This window comes from Hoplias malabaricus, chromosome 10 (genome assembly GCF_029633855.1).
Source record: "Hoplias malabaricus isolate fHopMal1 chromosome 10, fHopMal1.hap1, whole genome shotgun sequence".
Classification (NCBI taxonomy): domain Eukaryota; kingdom Metazoa; phylum Chordata; class Actinopteri; order Characiformes; family Erythrinidae; genus Hoplias; species Hoplias malabaricus.
In genome coordinates, this window is record NC_089809.1 from 37,960,562 (window position 1) to 37,972,812 (window position 12,251).

The 12,251-nt window shown below is 45.3% G+C and overlaps 1 long non-coding RNA gene across 1 annotated transcript in view; it reads right to left on the bottom strand.

The window, feature by feature from the left end:
* Positions 1 to 12,251, bottom strand: part of LOC136708886 (uncharacterized) — a 108,277-nt gene that overhangs the window by 80,959 nt on the left and 15,067 nt on the right. The gene's annotated exons all lie outside the window — the stretch shown is intronic.

Consider the following 12,251-nt stretch of genomic DNA (forward strand, 5'->3'; position numbering starts at 1 on the left):
CTGGGTGAGTGTGAGAGTGACAGGGTGAGTGTGTGAAATTGTCCATAGGTGTGAGTGACTGGGTGAGTGTGCGAATTTGTCCACAGGTGAGAGTGACTGGGTGAGTGTGTGAAATTGTCCACAGGTGTGAGTGACTGGGTGAGTGTGTGAAATTGTCCATAGGTGTGAGTGACTGAGTGAGTGTGTGAAATTGTCCACAGGTGTGAGTGACTTGGTGAGTGTGTGAAATTGTCCACAGGTGTGAGTGACTGGGTGAGTGTGAGAGTGACAGGGTGAGTGTGCAAAATTGTCCATTGGTGTGAGTGACTGGGTGAGTGTGTGAAATTGTCCACAGGTGAGAGTGACTGGGTGAGTGTGTGAAATTGTCCATAGGTGTGAGTGACTGGGTGAGTGTGCGAATTTGTCCACAGGTGAGAGTGACTGGGTGAGTGTGCGAAATTGTCCACAGGTGTGAGTGACTGGGTGAGTGTGCGAAATTGTCCATAGGTGTGAGTGACTGGGTGAGTGTGCGAAATTGTCCATAGGTGTGAGTGACTGGGTGAGTGTGCGAATTTGTCCACAGCTGAGAGTGACTGGGTGAGTGTGCGAATTTGTCCACAGCTGAGAGTGACTGGGTGAGTGTGTGAAATTGTCCACAGGTGTGAGTGACTGGGTGAGTGTGCGAAATTGTCCATAGGTGTGAGTGACTGAGTGAGTGTGTGAAATTGTCCACAGGTGTGAGTGACTGAGTGAGTGTGTGAGATTGTCCACAGGTGTGAGTGACTGAGTGAGTGTGTGAGATTGTCCACAGGTGTGATTGACAGGGTGAGTGTGTGAAATTGTCCACAGGTGTGAGTGACTGGGTGAGTGTGTGAAATTGTCCATAGGTGTGAGTGACTGAGTGAGTGTGCGAGATTCTCCACAGGTGAGAGTGACAGGGTGAGTGTGCGAAATTGTCCATAGGTGTGAGTGACTGGGTGAGTGTGCGAAATTGTCCACAGGTGTGAGTGACTGGGTGAGTGTGTGAAATTGTCCACAGGTGTGAGTGACTGGGTGAGTGTGCGAAATTGTCCACAGGTGTGAGTGACTGGGTAAGTGTGCGAAATTGTCCATAGGTGTGAGTGACTGGGTGAGTGTACGAAATTGTCCACAGGTGTGAGTGACTGGGTGAGTGTGTGAAATTGTCCACAGGTGTGAGTGACTGGGTGAGTGTGCGAAATTGTCCATAGTTGTGAGTGACTGAGTGAGTGTGCGAGATTGTCCATAGTTGTGAGTGACTGAGTGAGTGTGCGAAATTGTCCACAGGTGAGAGTGACAGGGTGAGTGTGTGACATTGTCCATAGGTGTGAGTGACTGGGTGAGTGTGCGAAATTGTCCACAGGTGTGAGTGACTGGGTGAGTGTGTGAAATTGTCCACAGGTGTGAGTGACTGGGTGAGTGTGTGAAATTGTCCACAGGTGTGAGTGACTGGGTGAGTGTGTGAAATTGTCCACAGGTGTGAGTGACTGGGTGAGTGTGTGAAATTGTCCATAGGTGTGAGTGACTGAGTGAGTGTGTGAAATTGTCCATAGGTGTGAGTGACTGAGTGTGTGTGTGAGATTGTCCACAGGTGTGAGTGACTGGGTGAGTGTGTGAAATTGTCCATAGGTGTGAGTGACTGAGTGAGTGTGTGAGATTGTCCACAGGTGAGTGTGTGAAATTGTCCACAGGTGTGAGTGACTGAGTGAGTGTGTGAGTGACAGGGTGAGTGTGTGAAATTGTCCACAGGTGTGAGTGACTGAGTGAGTGTGTGAGTGACAGGGTGAGTGTGTGAAATTGTCCACAGGTGTGAGTGACTGGGTGAGTGTGTGAAATTGTCCCTAGGTGTGAGTGACTGGGTGAGTGTGTGAAATTGTCCACAGGTGTGAGTGACTGGGTGAGTGTGTGAGTGACAGGGTGAGTGTGTGAAATTGTCCATAGGTGTGAGTGACTGGGTGAGTGTGTGAAATTGTCCATAGGTGTGAGTGACTGGGTGAGTGTGTGAGTGACTGGGTGAATGTGTGAAAGTGTCCACTGGTTCTGAACTAAACCCATTTCATACCAGGAAGCTCTCACAGGGGTCCACTCTGGAGTGTAACATTATTTGTAAATCTTACTCTTCATCTCTGTATTTGTGCTTTTTAATGTCAAAGTAATAAACAGCTTCTTTCAGGCTCCTGAGTGATGCAGTGGGATAAGATTGTCCACAGGTGTGAGTGACTGGGTGAGTGTGTGAAATTGTCCACAGGTGTGAGTGACTGGGTGAGTGTGTGAAATTGCCCACAGGTGTGAGTGACTGGGTGAGTGTGTGAAATTGTCCACAGGTGTGAGTGACTGGGTGAGTGTGTGAAATTGTCCATAGGTGTGAGTGACTGGGTGAGTGTGCGAAATTGTCCACAGGTGTGAGTGACTGGGTGAGTGTGTGAAATTGTCCACAGGTGTGAGTGACTGGGTGAGTGTGTGAAATTGTCCATAGTTGTGAGTGACTGAGTGAGTGTGCGAGATTGTCCATAGTTGTGAGTGACTGAGTGAGTGTGCGAAATTGTCCACAGGTGAGAGTGACAGGGTGAGTGTGTGACATTGTCCATAGGTGTGAGTGACTGGGTGAGTGTGCGAAATTGTCCACAGGTGTGAGTGACTGAGTGAGTGTGTGAGATTGTCCACAGGTGTGAGTGACTGGGTGAGTGTGTGAAATTGTCCATAGGTGTGAGTGACTGAGTGAGTGTGTGAAATTGTCCACAGGTGTGAGTGACTGGGTGAGTGTGTGAGTGACAGGGTGAGTGTGTGAAATTGTCCACAGGTGTGAGTGACTGGGTGAGTGTGTGAAATTGTCCCTAGGTGTGAGTGACTGGGTGAGTGTGTGAAATTGTCCACAGGTGTGAGTGACTGGGTGAGTGTGTGAGTGACAGGGTGAGTGTGTGAAATTGTCCATAGGTGTGAGTGACTGGGTGAGTGTGTGAAATTGTCCATAGGTGTGAGTGACTGGGTGAGTGTGTGAGTGACTGGGTGAATGTGTGAAAGTGTCCACTGGTTCTGAACTAAACCCATTTCATACCAGGAAGCTCTCACAGGGGTCCACTCTGGAGTGTAACATTATTTGTAAATCTTACTCTTCATCTCTGTATTTGTGCTTTTTAATGTCAAAGTAATAAACAGCTTCTTTCAGGCTCCTGAGTGATGCAGTGGGATAAGATTTGACTGTGTCTCAGGTAGATCGCCAGTTCAGTCTCCAGTGATGCTTTAGATATCTGGGGCCAGGCGTCTTTGAAGGACAACTGGCCTTATTTGTCCCTCTCCCAATCACACTAGCACAGTGCTGACGACGTGTACATCTTCTAGTTGACATGACAGATCTGGGCAGTTAGTGTTCTCCTCCAAGCGAGCTGAGCTGTGCAGTGATGTGATATCAGCAGCGCTTTCCCTCACCCTCTCAGGGTGATGATATTGTGTATGACTATGTAACAAGTGGACATTGAGAAAAAACAAAATGTTTAAAAGATTATTTGATCATTTTTGGTGATCAGAATAATTAATCTCTGCATTTAATGAGAAGTTTTATATCTCTTTCAGTTCTACAAACTTCCACTTTCTGCTCCGTGGCAGTTTAGAAGTCACTTTTTTATTTTAATGAGAAGCGCCCTGTCCTTTACGGTCAATTCAGTGAATTTCCACTTAGCAAGGATTTCTCTTTAAACATAAGGCATGACCTTCTTTGATTTCCCGAGAAAGTCAAAGGAGAAGTTTTGCAAAGAGCTGCATTTTTGGCGTTTGGAGTCAGCAGAAGAGTGCGGTCACTTCCAATAGCTCAGTGACCCATTGGCAGTTATGCGGCAATGGGGGCTACTCCATTTATAGCCCGGGTTAATTCCCTTTGATAGAACATCCGTCTCAACTCAGAGCACTAAGGGAAAGGCACTATGAGCAGTGAGGACAAGCTTGGTCTGGTGATGTTCAGGATATTTGGGATGAACTGAACCCACAATTAACTGCATCAACAAACTATGTGGAATGACAACAGTTTTCCAACGTTTCAAAGTAAGATGCAGCACAAAATCACAACCACTCGTTTTATTCAATGTTTTCTGATTTGTAAAGGCAGCCCGCAAGAAAAGAGACTGGTTTGTTTTATGTCAGAATGTGAGAGTGGGTGGGCTCCTGATCCCCCAAGTGATTTTTTTTTTTTTTTAAATAATATGTCCCCGGGGCGGCACGGTGGCGCAGCAGGTAGGTGTCGCAGTCACACAGCTCCAGGGACCTGGAGGTTGTGGGTTCGATTCCCGCTCTGGCTCTGTGAAGAGTTGGTGTGTTCTCCCAGTGTCCATATGGGTTTCCTCCGGGTGACTGTCTGTGAGGAGTGTGGTATGTTCTCCCTGTGTCTGCGTGGGTTTCCTCCGGGTGACTGTCTGTGAGGAGTGTGGTATGTTCTCCCTGTGTCTGCGTGGGTTTCCTCCAGGTGCTCCGGTTTCCTCCCACAGTCCAAAAACACACGTTGGTAGGTGGATTGGCGACTCAAGTGTCTGTAGGTGTGAGTGTGTGAGTGAATGTGAGAGTGTGTGTGTTGCCCTGTGAAGGACTGGCGCCCCCTCCAGGGTGTATTCCCGCCTTGCGCCCAATGATTCCAGGTAGGCTCTGGACCCACCGTGACCCTGATCTGGATAAGAGTTACAGATAATGAATGAATGAATAATATGTCCCCTTTAAGTAAATGTAACTAGTTACTACCCACCTGTGCTCATAAGTAATATGTTATGAGCTTATACGACATATCCACTGTTTTAAAAAGACCCTGTTGAACTTCAGTGTCTCACTACTCCCAGAAAAGAGCAAAGAGCTCCATGATGGAAGGAAATGAAAAAGTGAAGCAGCAGTTTTATGCCTCAATGTGTCACCACTGTTAGGAAGTGTTCCAAAATGGCTGGACAAGATGTCAGACAGTTTGGCAGTTGATATACCTGAGCTGCCACTGCTTTGCTGTGCAGAACATTTTTGCATTTTCAAGATTTACAGCACATAAAAGAAAATCTATTCTCCACAGTGGACTTCAGGTCTACAGCAGACCTGATTTAGAGAGGGCTGCAGAATACTGATCAGAACCGCTCAATACAACTCAATAGGTATTAGTGCGAGTGTCAGCAGTGAGTTTAACAGACAGTCACCATCTGGTTAACAACACATTACAGGACCTAAACACTCTTTACAAAGTGTAAACTACAGTCAGTCGCTCTTTAGTGGTGACAGGGACACAGTGAAATATGGGTTCCACAATGCTTCCACGTATGAGCTGATTATATCATAGTTGTTTTGCTCTGGTGCTAGCTTCAGCATGAGAGTGGAACTGCACTTAATGGAACTTTCAGCTTCTTACAGATGCTCTGAGGGCAGGAGAAATCCATGCAGCCATCAAAAGTAAAGCCTTCGTCCAAAAGGTTCATGCAGGGAACAGAAAGAAGAAAAACTGCTAGTCACTTGGCTGTATTTCTGAAAACTGCTTTTATTAAAGGATATGTTATAAAACAATCTCTGAGCACACATAGAGCATGTGAATTTGGAGATCTGGAGGCAGTTTAATGAAGTAGAAAGCCGACATGTTTAATATGGAAATCAGAAAGGTGTTCAGAACATGCAGGGGTCAAAAGCGGGAAGGCTAACAGATGAACAGGGAGGGCTAAGGCTATGGGCAGAAACGAAAAATGCCAAACAAGGTAAGTACACGGAGGGTCAAAGTAAGGAAATGCTTGATACATTCTGCACAAGACAAGGGCAAAACCTCGCTGAGCTGTGCTCATAATGGCTCCCTACAGTAGACACTGTATAGTGCACTCTTGGCACTTTTCCGCTGCATGTTACTTATTCTAATTTTTTTAATTTCCATTATGTAAATCGGGTCCTGGTCCCTGGAATCGGGATCTTTTTTAGTTCCTGCATTCATGAGGTTCCAGGCAAGCTGAGTAGGAACTAAATGTGACACATAAAACTTGCAATCTCGGATTGGTCAAAGAGAGTTGTCACGCATCTAAACTGTCCAGCTACAGCTAATGCAACTCACAAATGCAGCTCGTAAAATTAGGCTTTGATTTTTTGAAGATGTTTAAACAAATACTGGACGCTGCAACAAGGAAGGAATACACTCTACAGATTTGTCTGAACTGATAAGGGAGCTGTGTTCAGTCCCAGTCAACAACAACATGCCAATACATGGTTAGTAAAAAACGGTTATAGTTACCACAGCTGCCGCCTGTTAGAGATGTTAGGTGATGTCACAAACTACAGTTCAGGGGGGAGCTGTGGTAGTGAACAACAAACCAGGGACCAAAAAGCGAGTAGCGCCAAGTAGAGTCGAATAGATCGGGTACCGTACAGTGGAAAAGCACTGTATTATGAACTGAATTCAGGAGGGCATCAAATGATTTGGTCATGTGGGCTTTGAACCAAACAACACAGTGTATTATGGGTATCCGCTAGGGTAGTGTCTGTAGGGTACATCAGCTGTGCACAAGGAATTTTGGGATAGCTTGATTGCACGTAAAATAATGCACTATTTTTTTTTTGACACTGGTACAAAATGGCAGCTCCCTAAAACAGTGCACTATGGAGTGATTAGGACACAGTTCTACAGTGGTGATGTAAGAAAGGAACACAGGTGAGCTGTGATTGCTTCTGATTGCTTGTCTCTGGGTGTAGCTTTGCAGGAACATTCTGGGAGTTGTAGTTCTGAGATTGGGAGTGTAACACTTGTTCTGCAGTCCTGGACCCTTGTGTTGAGTGAGAGTACATTTGTAGTATGTTCAAGGTTAAATCAGTGGATTTCTCCTCAAGCGATACAGTCTCATTCAGGGATTTGACGACACTTGACATGCAGAAATACGTCCACTGAAACTGTCCTTGAGAAAGCACTTTGAATTTCTGCAGTAATTATATATTCACTCACAAAAGATGCATCCATTCTCAAGTGTTGAGTGTTCTCGAGTGTTGAGCAGATTAATTAGCTGAGCATCTACAAGTTTGTGTTTGTTTTTGTGAGTTTATATTCACTGTGTTTATACTCATTAGCCTGCAGTGACCAACCCACTTGGAATACGACACAGACCTGGGTTGGGCTCCATCACAGTCACAGAGTCTTAGGGCTGGGAGTTTGTTCCCAGGTGCTGGTGTGGACATGTACTTGCTAACCTGTGATATGAATTTCTCACCTCTCTCACCCTGCAGGAGTATTTCATATTGAGCACATCACACCAGGGTTGTCAGTTTTAAGCACAGCACAGCCTGTGGTTTTACAAGAGGCTAAATATAGCCACATCTCACCCTGAGCACTTTCTCCATTAGTGCAGGTCCTGACTGTGTTTGTGTATTAAATGCATCAGAGAAGAATATATCATCACTGTCATCTCATCTCGTCAGAAACTCCAGTGTCTGTGGTCCCTCACACCTTCCTTTAGCTTTTCCTGGGGGGATCCTCAGGTGTTCCCAGGTCATCCTCCAGTGATCTGAGTGTACCTTGGGGCCTCCTCTCAGTTTACTGTGCTTTGTCCAGGAGCCATTAATTTCAGATCAGTCCAGATATCTCAGAACGTTGACTTTCTTTACGAGTTATGATTGTTTCCCAGTTCTGCTGTAAAGTCATCGTTTAAAGGTATGATTTGTTTTATGGGTTAAAATGGTATTTTATAACAAATTATTATTGTAGCTTCAGAATGAAAAGCTAAACTATAATAATTCAGTCGGTAGGTAGTCACACTATATGTCACTAATATTGTGCAATTACACATTAACAACAAATCCAACAACCACAATGTAACTACAGTGCTGTATTACTAACAGATGACTATGAGCATGACACAGTATAAAGTGGGTGCAGTAATATCCAAGAGGTAGAAATATCCATGGTAGTAGAAATTGAAATTTATATGCTTCAGTACGTCCTGTGCTGTACTGTGTTGATGATATATTAAGACCCCAGAACTGTGCTCACTTGCGGACAAGGGGTAGAATGTGTCCCCTTGTGTGTTTTGCCTTGTAACAACACAATTTCCAGACATCTGGACAAATGGTTCATATCTGGGCTGTGGTCTTTGGCAGGCGGCTACAGAAGTGTTCAGGCGAGATGTGTGTGTGGCTCGGGTACAGAGTGTGTCTTGTCCGTCAGTCAGTCTGTCTCTGCTGTGGTGTTAGGCCACAGTCTGTTCTGTTTGGCAGCAAACACCAGTAGAAACATGGGGAAAGCAATTATCATCCACGTATCGCACAACACTTATTACACCACCATAACAATCTAAAGGGGGCTCTACATGAGAGGAAGGCACAGCAACACTGCTGTGAGGATCTGATGGCATTCGTTCTCCAGAAAGGTATTGGATGGAGCTCCCTTGGTGCAGAAAACACAGCTCCAGTGCGTCCCAGATCATCCAGCATCAGCACCTGATCTGACTAAGCCTTGCAGCTATGTTCCAAAACCTTTAATATAAACTCAGCTCGGAGCAGTGCAGGTTTACAGCCAGATAACACTAACTTGTGTTATCTTCAGTGAGAAACAGTGGCTTATAATGCATGGTGCAGGGTGAACACGCTGTAGCGCCGAAAGTATTTTGATATCTCCTCTAATTGAACAGTTCAGGTAGCACAGATGCTCACAGTCTGTTTGATCCCCATTGAAAAGCATTGCTGTGATGAACATATGGTGCAACAGTAGCGCGAATGAATCCAGATCAGATCGCTGTGTGTTCAAATCACGTTAGAGTGCTTTGAACATGTTTATTTCAGCAGTGACCTAAGAGTTAGAGACGTGGGCTCGGGAGCAAATGATTCTGTGAATAGGTAGGAAAATTAGAGGCAGAGGGAGTGAAAGAACAGCAGTTTCTCCTCCCTCAGCATCCACATCTGCAGTGACCTTGGGGGCAGGAGGTGGCAAGGTGGTCGCCTGCTACTCTGGTGTGTGTCTATATGCTCACTCCCCCTATTAACACAAGTGTGTGGGCCTTGGGGTGGGGGCTAACAAGTATATATCACATTGTGGGGACCAAAAACTGTAAACATGCTCGTATCGTGGGCACCTGTCTTCCTTGTGAGGAAGACCAGCTTGTCTTCACAGTCTTAAACATTACATTTTATGGTGAAGGTATGTTTAAAAATTGGGGCACAGTTAGGGTTAGGGTTAAGCTAGTAGTAGTTATGTAAATGTTAATGGTAAGTCTCCTCAAAATCAATGGAAGTCTATGTAATGCCCCCACAATTAACATATACAAGATTGTGTGTGTGTGTGTACACAACCATCTTTTAGTACTTCTGTGCAGAGATGTGCAGTCAAAGCATGTTTTCCTTTCATTAGGATGCCAGTAGAATATCACCATGTCCAGTGCCAACACGGACAGTGGGTCAGTTCTGGCAATATTAATAATGCTCGTTTGGCCCACATCCCAAAACAGTTCTGGCCCACTTCTGCCAGCGATATAGCCCTGCTGGCCGTGGCAAAGCCAATAAGAGCCTCAAGATGGCTCAAGATGACCAGTGGTGCTCATGTCATGTGGGCCATGAAAATGAGGAGTGTGGGCCACAACTGTGCCACCATAATTTTACTATCTGGGGAGTGTAAGCCAGAATGGAATACAGTGGTTTGGAACATGGAGTGATGGAGTGACCCCCAGTTCCTTTGGAAGGAGATGTTGGAGGGTTGTTGCAATCTAGATCCATGTGCAATTTAATCCTCACAGCAGTGTTCAAGCGTGCAGTGTAAAGTCTTCTCTGAGGAGTAAGAGGTTTCTGCAGCAAAGTGGGACAAATTCTTGACTTATACCTTTGATATCATACATAACATTGGAAGACTGGTGTCTACAAACTTTTGCAAATATTGTTCAAACCAAAAACAGCTGCCAAGTGGTCTGTATAAGAAATGATATTCCATTAACTTTCATTTTATTATATTATGTGTTTAACACATTCATTCATTCGTTCATTTTTCCATTGTCTAATACTACTTCTCCAGTCCAGGGTTGGGGTGGGTCCAGAGCCTACCAGGAATCACTGTGTGCAAGGTGGAAACACACCCTGCAGGGGGCGCCAGACCTTCGCAGGGTGACACACACTCACACATTCACTCACAACTATGGATGCTTGAGTGGCCAATCCACCTACCAACGTGTGTTTTTGGGACCGTGGGGGGAATGCGGCGCATCCGGAGGAAAACCATGTGGACACGGGGAGAACCTCCACCAAACTCCTCACAGAGAGTCACCCGGAGCGGGGCTTGAACCCACAACCTCCAGGTCCCTGGAGCTGTGTGACTGCGTCTGTGACCTGTTGTGTTTTTAAAACATATAACTGGCATTTTACATGTTAAGTGCAGAAAATATGAAGACCCATCAGAGATGTGCAAATACTTCAGCTGTCCACTCTGAAAGACCCTATGAGAATGTCAAATACTGGAGAGTCCTGGAGTCCGTTTCTTACGAGACTGAGATGATGTTTAGAGATGGGCAGTATTCCTATCTCGAGGCCCACATACAGAAATAGAGCAGTGTCAGTAGAACAACGCAATTCTATCTCCTTCAGCAGACCACCTCCATTCCACTGACCGAGTCCTGTCAGGTGGATTAATGATAACTATTGAAATGGTCATAAGCATCCATCCATCCATTATCTGTCATGGATGGTCATAAGCAATAACTTTTATTATGGAGACCCCTCATTCAAACTGACAGCTCCTATTCAGACGTTGAATGCCTGGATGATTAAGTGAGTGGTTATTTATATGGATTTCTTCCTCTTATGATACTGCATGGCATGTGTGTGTGAGTTAGAGAGAGAGAAAATCAACGTGTGCTCTATAAAACCCTCAGGGTTATCCAAACTGCTCGGCTCGAACTGGACATTCAGCTTTATTTAACACTTTGCTCTTTTGTACCGTGAAAGACTTGGAAAAGATGTGACATTTTAGCACAGCGAGCACCAGGTGCTAATGAGCTCCCTTTAAATACAATCAGATGAGCAGCATATACTAATGGTTCTAGCCCTCATGTGATGGTATCTCATAAATATGTCATCTATATCTGGTGCTCACTATATGATATGTGGTGCTCACTTGATAGTATCTCACTTGAGTTCTGTCTCCGGTATCAGATGCTTACTTTATAGTATCTGGTAATCACTTAGTGGTATCAGGTGCTCACTTAATAGGTTGGGTGGGGCTGCTATTTAATAGCATCTAATTTAATAGTGACTGGTGCCCCCTCCAGGGTGTGGTCCTGCCTTGCGCCCAATGATTCTAGGGAACCTACGAACACTTTTCAGTAGCCAATCCACCTGTGTGTTTGGACTGTGGGAGTAAACTGGAGCACCTAGAGGAAACCCATGCAGACAGAGGGAAAACACACCAAACCTCACAGACAGTCCCCAAGGGCAGGATAGCAACCTACAACCACAGGATCCTGGAGCTGTGTGACTGTGACACACCATGCTGCGCCATCGTGCCACCTATTTGAGTTTCAGCCTTTGAAAAAAAAGGAAAAAATATTAAAAAAAATAAAAAATGCGGGACAGCATTGCAGCTGCAGCACTTCATATGTTCCTTGTCATAACAGCTCACCACATCCTGTTAGCATGAAACTGTGTACTGTTTTAATATGTTGTTTAGTAGCTGCTAAACTCACATTAAGGTTACATAGTATACACTGAACCATATAAGTGTGTGGGACTCAGCTAGAATGTGAGGACACATATAGGACCTCGGTAATCAATGAACAGAGCGGAGGCTGGAGTGAGCCGGGTCAGTGTGTCCTGAGTATTTCCAGCTCTCTATATGAGGAGGGGCTCCAAGGCCCTCTGAGAAGTGTGTGAAACATTTGCTGAGTCAGGGGAGGGTATGGGCTCTCGGATATGTCCCAAAATGACAGCAAAAGCAGTGTTTTATGGACATGACTGTTGAAATTTATTGCAGTTGAGAGAATGACTCGGCAGTTCCCTCGCAGACGTAACAGCTGCGCCTCAGGACGCTTGTGAAGCATGTCCGATTGTCAAATGTCATTTTCGAGACCAGATGTTGCACATAAACAGCTTGGAAGTTCACTAGTAAGTGGCTTTTGTCGCACGGTTTAATCTCTGACCAGAGCCTGAAGGAGGAGGTCTGATTTAAATTCATGTCACATCTGTCCTCGCTACCTGCACAAGGCTACAGAGCCGCCTTGCAGATTAATGCCCCCCCCTCAGAACAGCTCTTTTATGACACTAAGGAGAAACAATACACAGGTCTGTCCATATACAAGGTT